The sequence below is a fragment of the Herpailurus yagouaroundi genome, unplaced genomic scaffold, assembly GCF_014898765.1.
Source record: "Herpailurus yagouaroundi ecotype Mexico unplaced genomic scaffold, PumYag 214, whole genome shotgun sequence".
Taxonomy (NCBI): Eukaryota; Metazoa; Chordata; class Mammalia; order Carnivora; family Felidae; genus Herpailurus; species Herpailurus yagouaroundi.
The window spans coordinates 5,377,931-5,391,403 of NW_024412445.1; the positions used below are offsets into that span (position 1 = coordinate 5,377,931).

The 13,473-nt window shown below is 54.0% G+C and overlaps 1 protein-coding gene across 1 annotated transcript in view; it reads right to left on the bottom strand.

Annotated features, from left to right (window-relative positions):
• COBL (cordon-bleu WH2 repeat protein) overlaps positions 1-6,110 on the bottom strand; it is a gene marked incomplete at its 3' end in the record, with an annotated part of 182,830 nt that extends 176,720 nt beyond the window's left edge. Inside the window, exon 1 of the mRNA XM_040455085.1 lies at positions 5,992-6,110. The remainder of the gene's footprint in view (positions 1-5,991) is intronic.
• Between the last annotated feature and the right edge of the window lie 7,363 nt (positions 6,111-13,473).

Sequence of the window (13,473 nt, forward strand, 5' to 3'; positions counted from 1 at the left end):
AAACTCCACAACACAAGAAACAACAGGTGTTGGCGAGGATATGGAGAAAAAAGAACCCTCGTGCACTGTTGGTGGGAATGCAGACTGGTGCAGCCACTCTGGGAAACAGTGTGGAGGGTCCTCCCAAGATTAAAAATAGAACTACCATGCGGTCTAATAATTCCACTGCTGAGTATTTACCCAAAGGAAAGGAAAACACTAATTCAAAAAGACATATGTACTCCTCTGTTTATTGCAGCATTGTTTATAATAGCTGAGTTAGGGAAGCAACCCAAGTATCCACCGACAGATACATGGATAAAGAAGAGGTTATACACACACACACACACACACACACACACACACACACACTATGGAATATTACTCAGCCATAAAAAAGAGTAAGATTTTGCCATCTGCAACAACATGGATGGATTTAGAAGGTATGAGGCTAAGGGCAACAAGTCAAAGACAGATTTCATATGATTTCATCTATATGTGCAATCTTAAAAAGCAAAAGAAATGAACAAAGAAAAAGACACACAGACTGATCACATACAGAGAAGAGACTGGTGGTTTGCCAGAGGGGAGGAGGATGGGGGGATGGGCAAAACAGGTGGAGGGCATTAAGCGGAACAGACCTCCAGTTACAAAGGAAATAAGTCACAGGGGTGGAAAGGACAGCGTAGGGAATACGTCAATAGCACTGTGACAACACAATGCTATCAATTCTGAGACGGGCAGTCAGACTGGAGTCAGGGGTTCATCAGGTATTTGCCGCTGCACATCCAAAGCTATTTTAGAGCATCTCCAGCTGGACGGGCAGAACAGGAGGGAGCTGGGCAGAAGAACCATCACCCCACTGATGGCCAGCCGTGCGCGGTCACATTCAGTCTCTCCAAGTGCCTCAAGAGAAGGCACTTCTGGGCCTGGCACCTTCTAAGGAAGAGGTGGGCAGTGCCTGCCCGGCCAGGACCTCTTCTCTGCCTCCTGAATCATGTCCTGGAGGCCCGTCAGGCCTCAGACTGGGAGGGTCATGTCTATCTTCCAGAAGAGACTTATACCTTCAAAAAGAAGAGAGCCGTGTGCTCCTTGGGGCACGGTCACAGCAACAGCCAAGACTCTAAGAACACTCCAGAGCCTTTCAGGATGCACCCACACGAGTGGTGGATGCTCAGCTCTGACCAGACTGAGGCAGACCCCCTCTCGCACCCATCTTACGGAGAGAAGCAGGGCTCTCTCTCCCCGCTCTCCTGTGCTGCTCAGACAGGAGCTAACATCCAGCGCCTGTGTGGCCAACCACGTCATGCCCCTGGCTCTGCCCCTCCAGCATCGGTCCCTTCCCCTGCGACTCCCATCCACCCTGCCCACTCGGAAACCACACCTTGAGATTTGGATTTCAGAGCAACCGGGTTTCTTCTGTGAACGTGTCTTATCTGGGTCTAGAGTTTCCCTTTCACAAGACACAGGTACAGTTTTCTAAAGAAATGGAATGGAAGTTTAGACATATCAAGTGCTTGGTACGTGGAGGCCAGGTGAATGAAGGGCCTCCTGCGGGCACCAATAACATCCTTCCATTTGTCCTTCCAGGGAAAACAGAAGTCCAGGAGAAAGTGGAACCAAGACATCTGACCCCAAAAGCCAAAATTAGGATTAAACTAACTTGGTTGTTAGAAATGAGGAGGGTGGGGGGGAAATCCCGTGGAGGCAAGCGGGGTTGCAAAGTCGTCTTCACAACCATCCCAATAATGAGCCAACAGTGGACAGAGTGGGGGTTACATCTTCCCTCTCCACCCAGGCCAGGAGCAAGGGACGGGGAGGGAAAGGGGTATTCTAGAAGGTTCTGGAGTGACTTAGATGGAAGCCCCATTGGAAGCAGGAGGCCCCTGTCAGAAAAAATGCCTTCATCTCTGCCTGATTTCCACAGGCTCCGTCCTGCCCCTCACCCTTGCTTCCTGTTGAGATTCTGCGTTCACGCCACCATTCTCCATCAAGTCCCTTCAGCACTTTGCTTTGTACTTGTGATAAAGTACAGCACCTGGGCACGGCCTCGAAGGCCCCCGAGGCTTCCCCCTTCCACTTCCTGCCAGCCTCAGCCCTGCTGCCTGCCATGTCCCAGCTGCAACCCCTCCTCCAAACCGGGAATAAGCAAGCTCTCCCTTGTTGAGGACTTGTTCGTGCTGTTCCCTCTGCTGGAAATGCTCTTCCCTCTCCTCGGTCCACTCCTAGAAAGGCCACCCCCCTAATTCCTAACGAGGCCCCGTTGTTCTCTAGCAAGGTCTTGGCTGGTTTCTTCTCCGGTGCTTCTCCAAACCTGCACTCGCAGGCCTTTGCTGGGCTGTTTTAAGACCAGCCATGACCCTGGACTCACACTCTAAGGCAACGGGGGTCAAGACTTTTCCACTGACCACCAGCAAACACTCAGCAACCACCTGCTCTATGAGTGAGCGAGTTCTGTCCACTGGGATTCAGCTGCCGTGTCACTGGCCAAGTTTGTTGAAAACTAAGACAAGGTGAATGTCCAGACACCCAGAGGACGGCAGGCCGTGCTGAAGGCACCCAGAGCTGGTTAGGGAGCCCCCAGCCACCCGATGGCCAGTGACCCGCTCTCGCGGCTCTAAGGACAACGTTCACCTGGTTTTTGGCTCTCAGTTTCTGAGCACTTACGAGCCAGCCCGTGCCAGGCATTTTGTGTATGTTCACCACTCACGGCAGCCTCCCGGGGCAGGTTTATTCTTCCCAACTTACACTTGGGGTGACTGGAAAGACTGGAAGGCCAGCCCAGCTCTTTCTGAGTGCATGACGCTCCTCGGGGCGTGACGTCAGCGCCACTGCCCCTCCGTCACCTCCTGAAAGAAAACCCGCAGGGTCTCGGGCGGCCTGCGGGGGCAGTGGCAATTGGCAATCGATGAGAGAGGGGAGGTCAGGAAGCACCCTTTGGTGAAGTTTCAGGCACAGTCCTGGGCACACGCCCTCTGCTGTGATGTGGGGTCTGGACAAACCTCGCTTCTGAGTAGATCGGGGCTCTAGACTCCTCCTAGATGCCACGAATCACAGGCACTGTGTTCAACACCCAGGGAACAGAGAAAAGGTAGCGTCCAAGGGAAAGGGAAGACCAGTCCAGGGCTCATGTCCAGGGCTGCGACAGCCCCCCGGGTCAGCCCTCAGGGCTCTCGATGCCTGGAGGGCCGGGGACTCCTCTAAGGATCCGATGTGGCCTAGAGGTCCTCTCTCCAGGCAGGATGCCACCTTCACGCGCACACGAGCTTCACGAACCACCATGGGCAATCAGACACCCTGGGTCTGAACCTCCGCGATACTCTCCTCAGAGTCGGGCACCTCCCAGGATCAGGGCACTGTTGCCTCGAAGACAACAGTTCCTTCTAATCAAATGAGGAAGGTCCCCCAGACACTTACCCTGCCGTCTCTGCCTTTGAAAACAAACCTTAACCCAAGAGGAACACTGAACAGAAGGTGCAGAGAAGTAACACGGGCTAAATATATATATTTACGAAGCTCTCAAATGAAGAGGCCGTCTCCAAGCTGCAGCTTGAAGGAGAAGGGCAGCAGAAAGACCGTAACGCGACACCGGTCCAGTAAAACAGGGGGAAATGGCTTTCCCCAGAAAAATGCTGCAGTTCAGGGCAAGTCTGCCCCGAACACAGTTTTGTACCCACAAAGCATCCACCAGCCCCAGGGAAATGTTTCTGCAGTCAGAAAGACACAAGTCCAGGGGCGCCTGGGGGGCTCAGTCGGTTGAGCATCTGACTTCGGCTTAGGTCACAATCTCGAGGTTTGCGGGTTCAAGCCCTGTGTCGGGCTCTGTGCTGACAGCTCAGAGCCTGGGGCCTGCTTCCGATTCTGTGTCTCCCTCTCTGCCCCTCCCCTGCTCACACTCTGTCTCTCTCAAAAATAAATAAACATTAAAAAAATAATAAAAAATGAATAAAAGACAGATGCAAGTTCAGATCTAGCAAAGATACCTCCAAGCTGTGTGAGCTCCAGAAAATGACTACTTGGGCAGGTTACAGTAACATGCAAGCCTCAGTTTCCCCACGAGTCCATCACAGAGCACTTTCAATGTTCATCTGACGCAGTTAATGTGGGATTAAATGCTTCCATGGAGCCAGTGCTCAATGTTGGGTAGCTGTTACAAATATTTTTACGGTTATCAGCCGGTTTACCGTGTGGGACCAAAAACCCACAGAAAACCAGCCTTCTGTCTCCACGAGGGTAGACTAGAAGCTAACTCCTCAGGGTGCTCCAAAAAGGCTCATTTCTGCAGCAGACGCTGTCAATACCGACCACGAAATCCTACTCACCACTATATTTCACCATTTTGACCCGGGTTTGGGGGAAGCTCTCAGCAATCGAGCATAAAAAGATTAGCTTTCTTGATAGGATTTCTTGATAGGATTCTCAAAAACATAAAGACAGAAGATATCCGTAACACTCGCCAAACTCTAGACTGGGTCCTGCCTGTGTGGGAACCCTGTTATCTCTGCACACATCAAAAAACTATTCAAAGAGGAACACAGGAGAGCTGGGTCCCCCAGCATTCCCCAACCCCCATGCAGTTAAGAAAGCTTCGTAGGTGTGGATCACTTAACCAGCGGCGAGCGCTCCCTGATGGAGCCGCTCCTGCTCCAAGGATCTGATACAAACCAAGAATCAACTGATACAAACCAAGAGTTAACCTCATCGTCCAATGATACAAACCAAGATTTAACAGCATGTTACTGCGAAGGTTACTAGTAACAAGCAGTGTTTGTTTCCTGAGGTTGCAATGTTCTTATCAAATGGGATGAAATAGATCAGAGGAGAAAACTTACTGATTCGCAAACCACCTGGCAATGTGTGCACACATCCCAGGCTGTCCCCTGTCCCCGCCCGGAGCAGCCGGCTTTGTCCCCTACAAGGAGAGCGGAGGGGGCTCTAGGCTGGGCCAGCGCAGGTCCCAGGAGATGAAGGAGGCTTCCCTGGGCCGATGTGGAGGCGAAGCTGTGCCGTGAGAACAGGCGGGGAGGCCTTGGACCCGACCCAGCCTAGTGACTTATTAATAAAGGTGCCGCCGATGCACGGCTTTGTTCCCAAGCTCCCTGCTGTGTGCGCGTCCAGCCAAGACTCACAAGATGCCTGTTCAAAGTCACAGACCTTGAGGCCTTGGAAAATAAAATATTAAAAGGAGAGCCGGGGGCGCCTGCGTGGCTCAGTCGGTTGAGCATCCGACTTCGGCTCAGGTCATGATCTCACGGTCCGCGAGTTCAAGCCCCGTGTCGGGCTCTGTGCTGACGGCTCGGAGCCTGGAGCCTGCTTTGGATTCTGTGTCTCCCTCTCTCTCTGCCCCTCCCCTGCTCACACTCTATCAAAAATAAATAAACATTTAAGAAATTTTTAAAGAGGAGCTATTGGGGAGAGCAGCCGAGTTTCCTCCAAAACTGCCTCTTCCTCACAAAGCGCACCTGCTGCCTTCTCCAAGGAGGCCCGTGAGGTCCACACAGGGGCTCCCTCGGGGAGAAGGTCTGATTATTCTTCCAGAACCAAGTCCGGCCTTTCGCTTTGCCACCCGCCTGCCCACACAACCAAGCATCTGCTGCACCGGTGGAAAGCGATTTTTGCCATGCAAAGGCACGACCTAGCACCTTCTTTTCCTGAAGAGTTTTTATTTTTCTTTGCCTCCCTCTGTAGAAAACTATGCGACAAGAGGCTCATTGTTTCCTTGCAGCCAGTCGGTCTTGCAGTAGTGTGGTTTCTCAAGCTCGAAACCCATATTCGGTTTCCACCAAATGCCACTGTCCCAGGATTACAAATGACACTGCCAAACAGATAATGTGTACAGGCAGACACGCCCACGGGCCCTGTGCACCCCAGTTCCCAGCCCGCCCAAGGGCCCGGGGTCCCGGTGAAGGCACAGCGGGCTTGAGGAGGAGGGGATCCGGTGGCCAGGACAACACCCTTCCCCTGTGGCCCCCCCAGTCTGCTCCCTGTGAGCTGCAAGGTCACCCAAGCTACCTGCTTCCCAGGCAGGCGGTCCCCAGAGTTCTGGTCAACCTCCCTCTTGGGCTGGGGGTGGCAGGGCCAGTCCAGCACAGTCTCCTGGAGGAATGGAGGAGCGCCCAGCTGCCCCCAGACACCAGCCTCAGGGCACAGAGGCCACACCCACACCTGGCCCCACCTCCCTCCCACAGCTCCAGGGACAGTAGAAATCCTGGCTCGTAGGCAGTTTCAAGTCCACGGATGGGCTCGCCGCCTCTCCTTTCAGTCAGGGCCTCCACTGTTGGCTGGCCTTCAACTCCTCCTCCTCCCCCTGCTTTCCTCCTCCACTTGCCTTCCTTCTCTTCCTCCCGTCCTCCCCCTCCTCTCCACCATCCTCCTCCCTCTACACTTTCTTCTCTTCTTCCCCCTCCTCCCCACCCTCTTCTTCTCCCTCTACTCTTCGCCCCTCTCCCCCCTTCTTCTTCCTCCTCCCCTTCCTCCTCCCTCTCTCCCTCCTCCCCCTACCTTCTCTTCTCTTCTTCCCCCTCTTCCCCATCTTCCTCCCCCTCTCCCTCCTCCCCCTACCTTCTCTTCTCTTCTTCCCCCTGTTCCCCATCTTCCTCCCCCTCTCCCTCCTCCCCCTACCCTTTCTTCTCTTCTTCCCTCTCTTCTCCTCCTCCCCCTCCCTTTCCTTCCCCTCCTCCAGTGTCTGTGCCAAGTTGGTTCCAACTCTGCCAGGCTCCACCCCATCTCCTCCTCCTGGTCTCCACTCTGCTGGACTCTTAACAGAATCTCCTCTGTCCCCTGCCACTGCCCCTTGTGAGTCCCATCTCCATAGGCTGGGATCAATCTTCCTCAAGGACAGCTCCGTTCAACCACGCCTCTGACGCAAACACCTCGGTGGTCCCCACAGCCCACTCGGTTAATCCCAAACTTCCCTGCCTGAGATGCTTTATCCCGATGCTGTTTCCACCGCGCCTCCCACATCACCCAGGCTGCGGTGACATGCAGGAGGGACTCTCTCCCCTCCATCTCATCTCCACCTGTAGCTCCCTTGCCAGCTCTCAGCCCTTCATCACCTCCCAGCACCACTGCCAAGCAGTGAAAACCTCACACAATGTAGCCGACCACCAGTAGCCTCCATTTTCCTCATCTGTGCAATGGGGACAATACCCACGCCTTCTCCACAACATCATGGAAAGATCAAGTGAGCTCACCCTTCTCAGATCCACGGACCGTGCCTAGCATCTGAGGCTTCAGCTAGCACCTACTGTGCCACAGCGTGGAACGGGGCTGTCCTGTTCTCACACCTCCACGAAGCCACAAAGCTGAGAATCCTGTGCTCTAGATGCCAGAAGTGCCCCCACAAGTCCTTGCCTGGAGGAAACCCCACTGGCTGCCCATCCTCCAACCAACGTATTAAAGAGAAGACCAGAAGTCTCTGTGGCCAGTAGGTCAGGCTGGTGGGGCCATCCTGGCACCCTCTCCCTTGCCTGGTGCTTCTCTGTCCTTCCCCAGATCAGCCAGGGGGCTCCTGGGAACCGCACATAGGTCTGGCCAGGACCCCAGAGCTGCGGGAGCACCATGACCATGATACGGGTCCCTGGGGCTGAGCGCTGGGGGCGGTTCAGGACAGACACCAGTACATTTCCTGCCCGACGAGTTTTGGAGGGAGACTGGCTGCAAGTGCCCACGTGTGCTGGGTGACAGAGAGGGTCAGAGAGGCACACCCTGTAGGCCCATGGGTTGAAGCCCAAAGCCATCGAGTTCCTAAGGCAGATGGACGCTGCAGACCTCGGCAGAACCAAGGGACCTTCAAAGGAGTCTTGGCAGGGATGCCTGCTGGTGGCCGGGGCCCAGGCGGGGGGCCAGGCTGAGCTGGGGGGACACATGGGGCAGGAACCACACAAGAGGGCGCAGCATGGGGAGTGTCCGCTGCACGGGAGGGCACGCTGACCAGCAGCGAGGGAAGGACAGAAAGTACCCACGAAGGGCAAGTGTAACTGTCTGCACGGTGCTGACGAGGCCCGAGTGTGGAGGCCGGTGGGAAGGGGGCAGCTCCAGCTGGATACGGAAGTGAACTTGCTAACATCTGAGCAACAGGACCACTCCGGTGGATGACAAGGACCAAAGGCTCCGGGGCCTGCCCGACACATTCCCAGCTTGCACAGCACTGGCAAAGACAGGACCGTCGCTCCATAAACGGGCTGCCCTCCTCCATCGTGCCACGTTCCCTCGGTCAAACGTGGAAATGGCCCACGAAAGAGAAGAGAGACCGGTAGAAAAGAAAAGAACCATCACACAAGATCTATCGTCTCCCCTCTTCTCCTTCTCTGGGAGACCGTGAGGGGAGGGCAGACTCTGGAATCCCCAGGACCCACCTGGGCTGTGGTTCTGGAAGAGAACTAGGAAGCAGCCACACTGGGGGCCGGGAAAGCCGAACCACACAGAAGACGAGCGCCCCCAGTGCTCCCCTAAACTGACATCTGGCAGCATGGCATACTCGTATTCCCCAAGGAAAGAACACTCAGGGAGTTCTAGGACTTTCTCCAAAACGCTGACGAATTTCTTCCTGGGCTTGTGGCCATTAGTAATCACCCCATGAAACTACCAGAGAACCTGTGACTTTACCAAGTAAGATGTTAAATAATAGAAACTCAGGGGCACCTAGGTGGCTCAGTCCTTTGAGCATCTGTCTCTTGATGTGGGCTCAGGTCATGATCCCAGGGTTGTGGGATTGAGCCCCGTGTCAGGCTCTGTGCTGAGAACGTGTTTCAGATTCTCTATCTTTCTGTATCTCCCCTCCCCCACTCCCTCTCCCTCTCTCTCTCTCTCTCTCCAAAATCAATAAAAAAAAATTTTAATGAAAAAAAAAGAAATCATAGGAAATTATGGAAATAACCAGGAATAAATTTCACAGCACATCACTATGGACATAGTGAATCCCTCTACCACACAGGAGATATCAGAAAAGACATCATGTCCCTGAATATGCCAGAATGAAAGTTTGCCAACACTAATTCAAGTGACATTCTTTCTGGTTGAAGCATCTTCTGGGGGAGCGTAACACACATCTAAATTATCTGCAGCGACAGACAATCCTTGGGTTTACATCACCATCCAAGAAGACACGCTGGCCTGTGAGTATTGATTTTAGCTCCAAAGGCCTATGACAAAACCTGTAGTTTTCTTCCTGATTCACTAACGGATCTGGCAAGAGGCAAGAAATACCCATCAGCCTCCCGTCCCAGACGAGATGCCAAACCCGGGACATAAGCAAACTGCAAAGGTTGCCGATTTGTTTTCAGCAACACACGCATTGGGTTTTGTTGTTGTTGTTGTTTTCCTTCGGTGGCAGGAAAAGAAAAAAAAAAAACAAAGGGAATAAAACCGTATGAACTTCCTTCTAGCAAAGTGTGAAAAAAAGAGAACGAAACCGAATGGGAATTCCAAGATAAAAACTGCAGAACAAGAACTCAGAAAGGATGCCACGAAGTCTGAAATGCACCTTGCTGCTGGCTGATAAGCCTGTTCTATTTCTATTTACTTTTGTAAATAACTGAAAAGCAGTGAAATCTGACTAGCCAGCTTTCAACAGAGCCAGTAACTGGTGGGAAAAGAATGGAGCCCTGAGCATTTCTCAGGGAAATGAACCCCGAGGCCACAGACTCACAAAATCCTGGTTCAGAGAAAGGCCCCGTCCAGGTGATGCCCCGTCGCCTGCTGTCTCCTAGGGAAGGTCTGATTTCGGGGCCTGTGTCGTCACGACTCCATCACAATCAGGAAGTTGCTGAGAGCAAACTCATGCGGATTTGATGTAAAAACGGCCAAACCATGTATTTACCATCTCAAACGTGATCACCTGGCAATCGTATCTCTGCCTGTGGATAAATGGAACTTTTACTGCCTAAAATAAATGGGAATGGCACTTTCTTTCGGTTGACGTCGCGCTATTACCAAAGGCACCTCCAGCAAAAATAGCACAGAGGAACGAAGGCGTGAAAACACTCGCAGAAATAGGGGCCAGGCGTGAGTCGGCGTCGATATGGACATTTGCCGGCCTCAGAGCTGGGCGTGGGGTGCCTTGAATTCTCCTTTGAAAATATGACACTTGATAACCTCTTCGGGAGCCGTTTCTCAAAATAGGGCCTGGGCCCCACAGCGGATCCCTGGACTGGCGAAATCTGAGCCGGGCGGTTCCGCGGCTCTGCTCGAGCTGGTGCTCCGGGCCCGCCGCCGTCCGCCCAGGGCCTGAGTGGAGCGGCCGAGCCAGGCACACTTCCCAAGCACACGATATGGGAGTGCAAGACAAAGAACACTGACTGGAGGAGCCGGGGCTAACGCCAGGGCGGCCGGCCACGGCCATGCTGCGTGTCACCGATCCGTCCACGAATCACTTCATGGGACAGGAGGCCTGTGCGGGCCAGCCGCCCAGCTCCTTTAGCCGGTTGTTTGTGGCGGGTAGGGGCCCTCCCAGGATTTATGCACCAAACTACCCGCCCCCCAGCGTCCCTGCAGTCTGGGTCCCTCTTTAAGAGAGAGAGCACAAGAGCAGAAAAGTAGGTCAGGTGTGGATGTGGCCAAACACAGGTCGCCCTAACTCTCTGGCCTCAACAGCCAGGAAAAGTAAAGGGGCAGGCCGGCCTTCCCACCCAGCTAGCCTCCACCCCCGCCCCCTGCTCTGAGTTCTTCCTGCTCAGCCCTGCACCATGCCCCTCCATCCCCCCCCCCCCCCCCCCACCCAGCCTCACCTGGGTTCATGATCCCCTACCTAGCCCTACCTGGGCTCACAGTCTGCATTCTACTTACTTACCCCACTCAGAACATTTCAATTCGGAGGAAAAAAAAAATGCATTCACTTCCTAACTACCAGGAGCAAAAACTGAATGAAAACTGGGCTACCTCCCTCGACAGGAACCTCGCTGCCCCGCAGGCCCCACCTCTGTCTTCCAGGAGCAAGCCGGCCCTCACCGAGAGTCAAATGGACCAGCGCCCGGCCTCTTGCCGCGACCTGCTGGGAATTACCGTCCTAGACAGAAGAGGAACGTGTGGGGGCAAGATCTCAACACAAGGCAGCCGGTCCTGCTCATGAGTGACTTAGAGGATCCGGGGGTGGGGTCGGTCATGGAACATGCAGCACACGACACGCGGGCAAGCCAGAGGTCTCGGGAGCCATTGCAGAGGACCAGACGAGTAGTTCTTGCAGGAATCCGGGTTCAAGGCCGGCCTGGGTGGGTGGCTGGGGGGACCGGCGTGTGGTGGTGATGAGAAGGAACAGGCTGCTGGTGGGGGGGGGGGGGGGGGCCTCAGAGGGTTCCTCATGCTTCCCTCCCGGTGCGCTGGGTTAAGAGCTCAGGGATGGTTCCCTGCTGAATAAACACATCAGCTCAGGGCTGGCAACCGACCCTCTCCGGCTGCTTTAGTGTCCGCAACCAGGGTGCCTCGGGTGAGTCTGCGCTCAGGGCCACACGTGGCAGAGGAGGGAGCCCCCTGGGTCCTGGGACGCAAATGGACCGGGAACACTACTCCCCGGGGAGGGGCGGACAACATAAAGTGATGAGGGCCCCTGGCAGGCGGATGCCCTCAGGAAACAAGCATTGTTCCCAGAGAAGCGCCAGCAGCTTGCTTTTGAGGCTACCCTCCCACCTGTGCGTCATCCGGCCCCAGGACAGCCAGAGCCGCACCGCGTGTCCTCTAAGCAGGCTCAGGGGGCAGCGAGGTCCCTCTTGAAGCCCGAACATGCCAAGACGGTGCTGCGCATGCGCGTGGGGCGGGGGTGGGGGGTGGGGGGTGGGGAGTCCAGTCTGCGTGCATACACACGCACATGGGGTCCAGTCTGTGCACACTGCCCAACCCAGAACCTGGGCTTGCACTTGGCTGCCCCTGGCGAGGCCCAGGGAAGAGCTGCTTCTTTGCAGTTCTGACAGCCTCTGTTCCTTGCGGCGTGCTTCTTTCGAATCAAAACACAAGTGACAAAGCAAAATGGCGCAAGTCCCGCCTGGCGCCGGGAGGTCCTTCAACGGGCATGCGCAGGGAGCACCCCTTGCCGGGCTCCAGAATCGCCCCCATCCGCCCCTGGCAGCCTGATCGGCTTCTTCGGTGTCTGCAAAGTGACTTGCAACCCCTTAACGGCTCTTAAAAGTTCAAATGTTTTCGTCAGCTAATTTCTAACCTGTCACTAAGAAAAACAAACATTTTATTTTTTTTAATGTTTATTTTTGAGAGAGAGAGAGAGAGAGAGAGAGAGAGAGAGACAGAGAGCGAGCAGGGGAGGAGCAGAGAGAGAGAGAGGGGGGGGGGGGAGACAGAGAATCTGAAGCAGGCTCCAGACTCTGAGCTGACAGCACAGAGCCTGACACGGGGCTCGAACTCACAAACCACCAGATCATGACCTGAGCCAAAGTCCGCCCCTTAACAGACTGCGCCCCTTAACAGACTGAGCCACCCCGGCACCCCAAGAAAAATAAACATTTTAAGCCAAGTGGTGCACTGCTCTACATCGGTATAACAACCCATTTCCTCCCCATGTTTGACAAAGTTACAGGAAAACCATTTAAAAATGCAAGGATGAGGGGCGCCTGGGTGGCTCAGTCTGTTGAGCGTCCGACTTCGGCTCAGGTCATGACCTCACTGATGGTGAGTTCCAGCCCCACGTCGGGCTCTGCGCTGACGGCTGGGGGCCTGGAACCTGCCTCGGATCCTGTGTCTCCTTCTCTCTCTGTTGTTCTCCCACTTTCTCTCTCTCAAAAATAAAGATTAAAAAAATTAAAAAATAAGCAAATAAATAAACATAAATAAGTTTCAAAAATGCAAGGATGATAATGGTGGAAAACATATTCGGTGAAGTCTAGCAGCTGAATTTACTTTTAGGCTTGGCTGATCTCAAGACACGTAAACTCTGGAATTTCATCAAGTCCCCTGAGCTCTTTTTTTTTTTTTTTTAACTTCGAAAGCAGAAGAGGCTAGAATACCAAAATTATGCCACACAGTCTGCACAGTTGTGTCACTGGCTTTTGAAATCGTAGATGTGATATTACCAAAAAAATACAGTATGGCCCTATTGTCTCCATTCCAGGACATCTCGAACAAAATACTTTCGAGGGAGCTATTCTAGGATCTGCCTTTAACTCAGAAGCAGTCACTCGTTGGTAATGAGCACAAGAGGTGTGCCAGGGCAGAACGCTACTCAAATGTTACAAAGCAATATTTACATGGTGTTTTAGATAATGACCCAGTCCCCAAGAAGGACATACGTCTTTGAAGTTTCGAGGTTCATCCTCTGGTTGGAAAGACGGGCGGTCAGCTGAGACCTGGACACGCAGCCCAGGGAGGGATGGGTGATGTCACAGGTGGCTCTGTTGACCCCTCAGGTGTGCCGGGACCACGGCACCGCTCTTTAGTGCCACAGGGGAAGAAAGCAAGAGAAGGGAAGGCCATCCGAACGGAGTTTGAACAAGCTGACTGGGGACAGTCACCGGAGGAGGACTCCAGGGCCCTTTTACCCGCCCAGGTCAGTGG